This window comes from Saccostrea cucullata, unplaced genomic scaffold (genome assembly GCF_032062105.1).
Source record: "Saccostrea cucullata isolate Sc308-1 unplaced genomic scaffold, CSIRO_AGI_Scuc_v1 ctg3754, whole genome shotgun sequence".
In the NCBI taxonomy this organism is placed as follows: Eukaryota; Metazoa; Mollusca; class Bivalvia; order Ostreida; family Ostreidae; genus Saccostrea; species Saccostrea cuccullata.
In genome coordinates, this window is record NW_026941522.1 from 111,461 (window position 1) to 122,915 (window position 11,455).

The following is an 11,455-nucleotide window of genomic DNA, read 5'->3' on the forward strand; positions in this document are numbered from 1 at the left end:
AACATTGCCTGATTCTGTTGCTATAGTAAAATGATACAGGGAGTATCTCTTAAATCATATCAAAACAAAAGATAGATATGTGGAATTTTGGTAAGATTTTACTTCTGACAAATTTAATATCATATCAATTATCATTTTGCTTTCGTTCTTCAGGATGTTCAATATAATATGATAGCAAATAAGGGACGGTTAATGAACCGTTGACGTCAAACAAACATATGTTCCTAAAATTAAGAAATAAATATACGCTTCTATTTTGTAATACAAGAAATAAAAGATTGCATTGTTTTTCCAGTCTTTGTTAATCGAGCCAATGAAGTTCCGTGTTGTTAAATATGTTGCTGCAAGCCTGAAATATATATAGCCACTCATTTCCCTTTGACAAATAGCAAAACAAAGGAAAGCTGCAGCAAAATACGAAAAGGTAAGTTAAGAAATGCAACAAGAAAGGGGGTTGATACAATTGCGTTTGAATAGGTCCTTTCCTTAATTAATCTGTGTGTTTTTATGTAATGCAGTTTTATATCTTCCTGAAAATATAACTTATTTACAAAACGTTTTCGCAACATTAGAATTTTTACAAAATTATTTTATATCTTTTACATTCCAACCTTCACCTCTTACATAAATGCCAGGAAAATCCTGATCAACATTCAATATGAATAATTAAAAATCAGAAAAGGATATTATCAGCATATTTTCAGAAACAATGTATTAATAAACAATCTTCTTATTTTTGATATACATTTGCGAAAACAATTTAAATCTAAAAGAATCTTCCAATTTCTGAATACATACACATTTATCAAAAGAAGTAAACTAGATATTTATTCTGCATTTTAAGAAATTTTAGTTTAAACACAATTTGTGTCTTCTTTCCTACTTTTTATACCTTTCGGTGTTTTTTATTGGTTCATCCTTTTTCGTGCACAGTTTTGTATTAAATGTGTATCCTCACTTTTTATAAACCTTTCAGATTTTTGAATGTCATGCATATTTTACTCAGTGTTTGCAATGTATTTTTACTATTATTTTTGATTTTTTTCATCTTTTTCTTATAAAAAAATTAAATTCTTTTTTTCTAAGATTGCATGTAAAAAGATAAAAAAAAAAATTTTAAGAATCAAGTTTTTCAAAAAAAAAAATCCTTTCATTCAATTTTCTATGGTACAGCTTTTAATTTTTAGGATGAGGACTATAATTTTCCTTTGCCTCGTGCTCTTCATGCATCTTCTGACCTTGGAAGAAGGGGAGGCAAATATAATGTCAGAACGTTGGAGATGTGGATGTGGCGGGAAATATGGAGCTGGGTGTGGGTGTTCTTACAGCTTTAAAAAGAGAAATATGGTATGTTTCCATGTCGGAAGAATATACATGTACACTGTACATGTTATAATTATATTCCCCACGTGATACCCCATTTTAATTTTTTTTTTCACTGTATACCTTGGAATCATGTTCGTGGGGACGAAAGTTCTTTGATTTTGTGGGTCATTTTTATCCACGCATTTACATTCATACATACACTACAAGATGCTTTATTCCAAAATTGGTTGAAAAAGGTTGTGTGGTTGCAGAGAAGAATGTATTTTGTCACCAACATTTTGTGTTGTTTTCTTCCAAGAGACATTCACTAGATAGCTAGCAAAAAGTTTCATTAATGACACGGTTACTCGTTGATTTAGACTTACGTTAAAAGTCTAGTGTTATAATTCTAAATAGCATATAACTTCTTTCATGATATGTATCAAATACCCTCTTCCAAATACATAATGTATAGTGAAAGATGAACACAATCCTTCTTTCTAAAATTTTAGGAACAAATGGCCAAAAGATTTCCTCAGCCAGATAACGAAGTCCAGGTAAATATTTCATATTCAATATATTAATATTTTAAGGAAAATGCTTTAATGCGTCAGGGTTTTGTGCTATACATGTACTTTGCAATTGATTGATTACAGCTTGAGGATTTGACAGAAGAGGCATTGCGAGATTGATGTAAAACGAGATGCCGGCCGCTCCAACAAAACAGATCCCTGAAAATTTTCCTTAAAAAACAAATAAAATTTTGAATTGAAATTCTGTTGTGTTTTATTGGTTATAAGGTCAATTCAAATGAATTTTGGAACAATCTCTTTCCACAATTTTGTTAATGGTTGCGTAATATTCAGACGATAGTTGCTTGAAAAATCTCACTGTCTGTATATTTACATTTGGAAAACAATTTAGACTTTGTAAATGGTGTAGGGTCTACTTTACAAGTATATGAGAAATGTTTGTGATTACATTGAAAAAGCAATCAATACAGTTTCGTACTGTATATTAGAGATGATGATTTACCTTATCATTTAATTGCATTCATTTCTATTGCCAATGTACCCTTTTCCTAGGCAAAATATGTCATAGGAAATATTCTTGTCGACTCTCGTCATGGTAAAATTCAACGCAAAGTAATATGTTGTGTGAGACAAATTAATAATTCAATCGAAGAGAAAATCATTTTATTGTTAATCATAGAAATATTTACAGAAAATAGATATACCAATCATACCGATGTGAAATCCTTTTAAGTGGCTATATCTAATCAATAATGATGGAGTGTTTTTAATCAACTTAATAACAATAAGTTTTTGAATTGTGTACATAGAGGTTTTATTTAAGTTCAAAATATGGATCATCGGGAAAGATGCAGATATGTGCGAAAAAAAAACTTCTCCGAGATAGCAAACGATTTTATGAAGTTGTTAACAATTTGCAGATATGTTAAGTGTTAAGGTGAGTTCGGTTTCCAATGTTTGCAAAAAAGGGATAGAACTAAAAAAGTTCCTCTCTCAAAGCGTTTCCTCTGAAGCGATCGATTGATTGTTTAGTTAAACGTTGCGTTAAAGAATTTTAAACTCAAATAAAGACTTTAACATATACCAGTGAATGTCTTAAAATTTAGACCTACAATATATTTGATACTTATGGTCAGCCAGCGGTGAGATTTCTTCACAGTATATCGTTACTCTGGGCCTCGGTTTTATAATCTCAATCGAAAACCCCTGCTTTTCATTTCTAGTGCCAGTTAAGCGCTTTGCGAAAGAACAGTAACTTCCTTCTTTTAATCAAGTCTTATTTTTTCCTCTTTTCCCTTAATTACTTCATTGAAATTGAAGACTTTGTTGTCTATTTGTCATTATGTTTTTTCAGGTTACTAAAGCTGAACACGATTCATAAAAGGAATGTGTCCGCCACTTTTGTTTGGAAAATCGCTATACCTGCAGACATCTATAGGACAGGACTTTGTCGCTGTTCAGTGTATTTAGTCGACACCGGTGTAAACGGACGTATGCTATACAGCACTCGGTATCGACAATTATAACGTTATACTTCGTCTAACGCAGGAAAATAAGATACCGAGGAAACTTACATTAAATTTTTTAGTTGTACAGGTCAGTGCAGTATACAAACAAACACACTGTCAGATATACGTAACTACAATAAAATGTAAACAAAGGTAATGCAAGATAACCGGCACGAACACAAGTCGCCATTCCACGCCGATACCCGTGACAATAAAGCAGTCAGGTGTGACGAATCTGAAGGAGTATACCCTGGTGTTGATGTATCGTAGATAATGATATCGAAAATGGCGTATGCCTATTTACGAGTCGTGTTCAGCTTTAAGCAAGTTTTAAAAAATTGTCACATGTATAACACTCAATGTTACCTCAATATGTGCTTCAAAGGTCATAATCATAGTTTTGGCAATGAGTCACTTACGTTCATTGTCTCTATTGGATTTTCATTTTACCGTGTGTTTGTGTTCATTGGTTTAATAAATCTCTCTAGATATTCTTATTTTCCGTACTCTCTTTTTCCAAACCGTTTGCATATGGAATAGGTATTCGACCTAATGCTGTTATTTTAAAAATTCATCTTAAAGTTTGTTGAAGTTTGTAAATACTGCCAAACTTTCCGTTTATTAACATTAAGATACTATTAACCTTTGGAATATCTTTATAGTGTTAACTGTTTTGATGATTAACATTATATTAAAAAAATTTAATTTGTCTGGTTTCTTATTTTAAAGTTTTTTTTTTGTTGTTGTTTTTTTTTTTTTTTTTTTTGTTTTGTTTTTTTGTTTTTGTTTTTGTTTTTGTTTTTTTTTTTTTTTTTGTTTTGTATTTTTTTAATTATACATAATGCAGATTAGGAACAGAATTCAAGCTCAAAAATTCATTAAACAATATACAATTGGAGCAGAGCAAACAGGGACATCGAAAACATTACAGTAAGAATCAGGTGCCATGTAGGACTGAACATCCCTTGCTCTTTGACTATTTTTTTATCTAATATTCTTATAAAACCAGTTCAATAACACACACTGTAAAGTTGTATAATCATGTATGTGGCAATATGAAAGAACAGGATTTTTGCAGAAACATTTAAAGGACGGGCACATGTATATTTTTACACTATTGGCATTCTTATATTATTATATATAAAGTATACAGCATAGTATTATAATTATCATAATTCAAAATGTTTAACACAATTACCCTTAACAATGTCTATATAAGTTTAACATGCAAGCATAATAGAAATCTTTTTTCTTGAAATATTTTTAAGAAGGTATTAAACATTGTCATTTTCAAGGTTTTTAGCATAAATAATGTGAGTTATGCAATCATTTCAAGTACATTATACATTTATTTAACGGCCTCAGGCAGACAGTTTGGTTCGAGGGTCCGACAAAACGCATTTTGCCCTCGAAATCAGTCAATAAATGTTTTGTTAAACCTTTCATTTTATTTTATTTTTGACATACATTTATTTGTACTGTCTTCCTTGATGTAACATCTGGTCCGTCACTGTTAAACACCAAAGAATAAAAATGAGATTAAACCCCGCCCTTTCTTTGACGTAAGCGGTCCAACGTCTCACCGACCGGTTCAACATCTCACTCAGCGGCCCAACATCGATAATTTTATGCCCTTTCAGCAAAACATTAGAAATGTTAGACATTTTTATACCCTCCACTTGAAAAGCGGGAGGGTATATAGCAATCGTTAATTCCATCCGTCTGTACGTCCGTCCGTCCGTCTGTTAAGCTTTGGGGTACCCATCTCTTATCCGCAACTCCTCTCATACCACTGAATGAAATTTGACGAAACTTTCACAGAATCTTTATAACATATTGCCATTGTGCACCTCCTATTTTACTTTTTGATCCGACACATATTTTGGGTTTCACAGCCACAGCAAAACATGTAATTTGCCATTATAACTATATGGAGGCAGGGGGTATCATTTAGTGAGCTCATCGCTCACAGTACCTCTAGTATATATAGATTTGTTAGGAACAAGAACTGGTATAACAATATAGATTTTCCCACGAAAGACTTACATGTAGTTGACAGACCTGGGCAGAGAAAATATTGACTGAATAAAAAGTTTAAAAGATTTTTTAAAAAAAACTTTTAAACGTATATGTAAAATTATCTTTAAAAAGATTTCAAGGCTGAGAAGGGTCATTAATGGGTGTCAATTTGTCATTAGAAATTTGTTATCAAGTTTGTTTATTATACCTAATCTGAGGGTTGATGCAAGTATTTATCAAAAGCTTACTTCTCAAATATTGACTAAACAATATTCCGTAAAAAGATGAATGGTGTCTTTCTAATAATAATAAAAAAAGAAAACAGCGTGCATTAGATTTCAAGCTTACTAATAATCATTATCAATGATAGGTAATTTTGTTTTTGATTTGATTTTATTTATATTCAAAAGCTAAAATTTATGCTAAATTTTGAGATTGTTAAAGGTAAGCTATTTTTTCCATAAATAAATACCCCCACGAGCTTTTCGAAAAAAAAAAACATTGAATAGATTGAAACAATGTTTATAATGCGCACACTTGTACATTTGTATTTTACTTTCGGAAAAAAATCTCTAAAATTTACATTCAATTGGTTTCAATTTGCATATAATGTCTTGTTCAAATAAAGCATGCGTAATACAAATGATATTTTACTACACCTCCCGGATGCTGTATGATTCATGATTAAAATGTATAAAATAGACAAAGTATATGCTGACTGACATTAACTCCATTGCCAACACCTGCAATATACGATAAGGTAAGCTTTTTACAAACTATTTAACTTAATGTCAATTTCTACCAAAAAGATATATTATGTACATGACAGTTCATTTACGAACCAATATATCAAATTATTTCGTGTAGATGAGATTTGCATTGTTCTTGGTTCTCCTGTTGGTCCTTTATGGTCTAGTGGAAGCAGAAACTACCACCACCACCACTTCTGCTACCAATATCACTTCTACCAATTCTACGATCCCTGTACAATGGTGTCTCTGTAGTTACCGATGGTGGTGGTGGCGTTTTTGGCGATGGTGTCCCTGCACATCGAGTCTCCAGAGTGAGCAAAAATATCTTATAATATCTTATTTTTTCTCGATATTCGGTTATATATCACGAAAATCTACATTTTTTAAAATATGAAATGTTTATGTTAACATTTCAAAAAAACTGAAAGTAAGATTTTTTTTTAATTTGAAAAGGATACCAATAATTAAGAATCGCGATTTCCATTCATTTGGCAGCAAATTAAAAAAATGGGGGCACTTGTGCATTATAATTTTAAAAGGTAAAATGATTCAAAGAGACGTGTTAATTGTTGATTTATTTCATTTATTTCAAGAATTTGATTTAAAATTGTTAATGCACACTGCTTTTTAATAATTATGTGATGGAAAGAGGAACGAAGCGTAATCAGCCGTGGGTTTCCGACGATGTTTCATTACTTGATTCAAGACTTTTTTTTAATTTCAAAAGTATTTAACCCTCAGATGTAAGTTTTCTTTTCCTTTTTAAATATGTGAATATCTGGTTGCTTAATTCTTTGACTATTACTTGCATGACCAAGAACAGGTACATATAATCATCAATTTAATGTTGCATTAATCTATTGTTTTAACTTCTTTTACGCTTTGTTATTTTTTGCATATCTTCTCATTTCAGCGGAAATACACTTATTTTAATTATTCTTTTTTTGTTTGTTTAGATTGACAAAATATCCAACTCAGAACTCGATACAGCTGAAAAGAGTTCCCTGCATTCCAGAAAAAATGTTTTTTCAAGTTTCTCAAAGATTAAAAGATAAAATTATTGGGATTTTTTTTTTCATTTGGAGTTTATTTCTGACTGAATACATATATTTTGTATCCAAACTGTATAAACAGAGGGGCCATAACGTGTCCCTAGAGTAGGTGATATTTTCTGGCAAGGTCATCATTATACGACCATATATTTTTTAAATGGGTATTGAAAAATAAAGCATAAAATTTAAATCAGCAGTTAGATTGTCTAACGCACCCACGTGCTTGTACTTGGAACATGGTTTTAAGTGTTGAATCGTTATGATACGTAAACAGTATTATGCACGTGACAAAGGAAGAGTACGAAATAAATAAGAAAAGTTGAGTATGGAAACCGTATGGGTAAAGTCATCTCATTTATTTCGTCATTAGATGTTGCTATTACATGAAACATACAATAATCAAAATAGTACATAAATATGAAAAACACTTATCATACATACCATCATATATAGATGTACATTTTGTAAGTACATGCATAATTTGGAAACAACTAATTCTTCATTAATGCCCTTTGTTGTTTTTTTTTTCATTTGCGTATAATTCGTAAATTCGATAGACGGAAATTACGAACAGTATTAAAGCTCCAAAATTATCAGCCGTGGAATCAGGTGCCAGGTCGAGGAGTGAGTATCCCCTGCTGACTAGTCACATCCGCCATGTGCTCCGTGTCATGATCAGAAAATAACGGAAAAATCCGTCGCCAGTACAGTGTGTGAAAAAAAGACCTAACAATAAGTATGAAAAGCATCGGACAGGATCCGACTTAATGGATGATAAATTGTATTTGCACACACGGTCATTCTATCTACCACAGAACTTAATAAATGATGACTCTAAACGATACTTCAAATATTCTTGTTTCATCGAATTGTTTCTGAACAGCTTGAATAACTTAACTCGTTCAAGAAATACGTAGAGCATCCTCTGTGTATAGAATCAACTGATATATAAACCCTGTATGCAAGTGCTGAATGTACTTTACTGTATAGATAAGGATAGCTGATGATTGAAGATTAAGACACCATGTTTATCATATAGATTTGATGTTAGATTTCCATTATTCTATTTCACTTTTTCTAGTAAATTTCAAGTAAATTATCCAAATATTAAAAAGATGTTTGAGACTCTGTAGTTTCTTCTTTTTCAAGCTCATCGTGATATATCGTATTGACATTAGAAGTGAAATAACCATAATTGACAATACGTCATTGATATATATCTAAATGTCAAATAAAAGTCCACATCAAATGTTTACATCTATTCTTTTATAAGATTATGGATATATTTTGCTTCATATAAATAGACAATAGGTCTGCTAATAACATGGTGAAATTGGTATCCAAGGGAATTTCAACAGATTATTGGATGACCTAGTCTCCAAAAACCACATAAATGTTGCCAAACATAAAAGATCAATTATCAAGTATTGAAATGCAGTTTTTTTTTTTTTCAACTCTCAACAGAAACATCGGAATGCTTCCTTTTACCCAAGTTTTTCTGTGTGTTTACCCTCAATCCAATGTAGCCTTGGTTTGTCAAGACTTTCTGACGAACAATAACATTTACACACTTGACTGGTAAACGAAAAGTCCATCTTTTTCATATTGAGTATCTGTTGGACAGAGTAGACGATAAGGTTCGAAATTCCAAAGTTGGTCTCTTTGAACTAAGGTCTGCCTTGTTGAAAGGACTGAATGATATCCTTTTTCAAAGGATAAACACACTGATGAACTCCATGTAAGGGAAAATAAAGGATGTGACCGATAGGCGAGGAGACATTGAAGATGATGAAGAGAAATTTCATTTTTTTTTAATTATGAGGCATAATTAAATGCGATTAAACATTATTTTAAACGTAAGATGGGAGAACTTGAAAATACAAATGGAATAATAAAATCTTTTCACCTTAAAAATTTCACCTGCTTTTCTCTTTTTTGTATGCATGTATATGGAAATTATGAACAGTATCCAAGTGCAATAAAACCTTCAAACAATACAAATTTGAAGCAGAGCAATCTCGGACCTCCGAAATATCAGAAATTGGATAAGGTGCCATGGTGGGGTTATCGTCCCCTGCTGACTGGTCAAACTAACTGTGTGCTCCTCGTCATCATCAAGAAACAACGAAAAATATGTCGTCAATTTAGCATGTAAACATTGGCCTAACAATCAGTATGAAAAACGTCAGTCAACTTTTAGCAAAATTATATGATGTTTTCGCTAACAAGGCCATTGTATCGACCATAGAACTAAGAAAATCATGAGTTAACACGAGACTGCTGATATTCTTGTTCCATCAACTTGTTTGTTAATTACTGAAATCGTTTTACAAATTGTTTGAACGTAGGGCATTTTCTTACATGTATCAAATCATCTGAGATATAAACCCCGTGTACAGGTGATGAAGGTAAATTGCTGCATAAACAAGGGATGTTGACAATTAAAAAGTTCAAGTCATCACGTTAATCATAAAGCACAGTTGTTAGATTACCAATAACGTCTCTTTCCGTTAAAATATCTTTTTGATTTTAAAATTGAAATAACCATTACTAGTATTAATTGACAATATGTCGTCGATATATCTGAATGTTGAGTTTAAGGCCACAGCAAGTTAACGGTTATGACGGTGCGCGGTTGGTACAATTATTTATGGGAATTCCAATAGAATGTTGGAAGACCTTTATTGCATCCAATAGCGTAGCTGGTACATAACCGAAACTTTAAGCCATAATCTTGAATGATCAGCTACCCTATCCAGGACGTAGGGTAAGCTAGCATAAATATTTGATGCTGATTAACAAATCGAAAATGGCTCCCGAAGTTAAGTGTACTTCACAAAGCATTCGATTTAAAAAAATGTACTATTTTCTACAGTTTATCGGGCTATAATGTACATGTAAATTTACATTATTTATCTTTGCGTGAAATAAGCAAATTTTGTTCCAAAAAAGTTTAAACAGATCTAGATATGTTTTTTATGAAAAGAAATCTGACACTAAGTGGCTTAGTAAGCCGTCCGTTCAGTGCGACAGATGTCTAAGAAATAGCTGCTAGCTCTACGATCTTGAATGCAGCCCTGGTCTCCAAAATATCCACATAGATACTGTCAATCAGAAAAGATAAAAAACAATAATTAAGATGCAGATATTTTTGTTTCACTATCAAGAAAAATGTTAGAATGATTGCTTTGTGTGTTCTTTAATCAACAAATTCCCTAAGACTACAAAAAGAATTAGGAAAAATATTCTGATAAGTGGATAAAAGAATGAATTAAAACCTCAATACATAAATGAATAAGTATTGCTCAAAAGGTGATATAATATTAAGGATGAATTCTGCTGATCATTTCACCACAAGTGGGTCTTCGTACTTAAACATGTCGTAAAATTCAAACTGACAACAATTTACAAACAAGTTTTTATGATTTACATGTTTAACTATATTTATTTTTAAATAAAAAAATCTTTCTATGTTGTATTGATGACCAAGACGTCCGCATAATTACGATATTTACGACATAGGCCTAAGAAAGTCGACAAGTGAAATCGACATGATCGAGAGGGGAAGAAGACGGGATCTCCCGTTTCAGAGCGACAGGAATGCCCAGTGGCACTCCGTTAAAAGAGCCAACCGACAGAAATTTGAAAACATTTAAAAAATCGCCGATATCACAATCAGGCCATGTACATTCTCGAAAGCGACGCCCCAAACATGTCAGCCAAGAGCGCCGAAGTGTGTTGACGACGTTCCAGAAGAAGTGGAAAGCGAAAATGTAGGTATCCAATGCTTTCAAACTTATTGAAATAGCAATGTTTATGCATTATAGATATAAAAGTTTCAAAATACCTAGTATACTGTCACATCGCAAACTGAAACATAGCATAAACATGTTAGATTCTGCATACATGTACGGAACGTTAGGGGTCTTCAGATTTGTGCAGACGACAGCATTCGTATTATCCTTTTTATTGCAACTTTAGTATATGATAAATTTCGTTTGATATTGTAAATGCAGAATATCTATCCCAAATATATAGACATACCCATTACCGTACGAAAATAATAAGATAACATCTATAATTTTTAGCTGTTTACATTCGATAATTACTAGATCGCTTCAATCTATGGCGGCCAATGCGGGTTAAAAAAATGGAATATTTCCGAAACATTATAGAATATGTAGAAATTATTTGATTCTAAACTACAGGCTTGGGTTCATTAAAACAAAGTTAGATAGACAAAATAATGATTTTACATTTTTTGAACAATGAAATTACCAGTAATT

At 31.9% G+C, this 11,455-nt stretch overlaps 1 long non-coding RNA gene across 1 annotated transcript; it reads left to right on the forward strand.

The window, feature by feature from the left end:
• The first annotated feature begins 6,065 nt into the window (after positions 1 to 6,065).
• Positions 6,066 to 7,178, forward strand: LOC134257991 (uncharacterized). Its single transcript, XR_009990050.1, has 3 exons — positions 6,066 to 6,125; positions 6,233 to 6,428; positions 7,074 to 7,178. It is a non-coding gene; the product is annotated as an uncharacterized LOC134257991 (long non-coding RNA).
• The last annotated feature ends 4,277 nt before the right edge of the window (positions 7,179 to 11,455 follow it).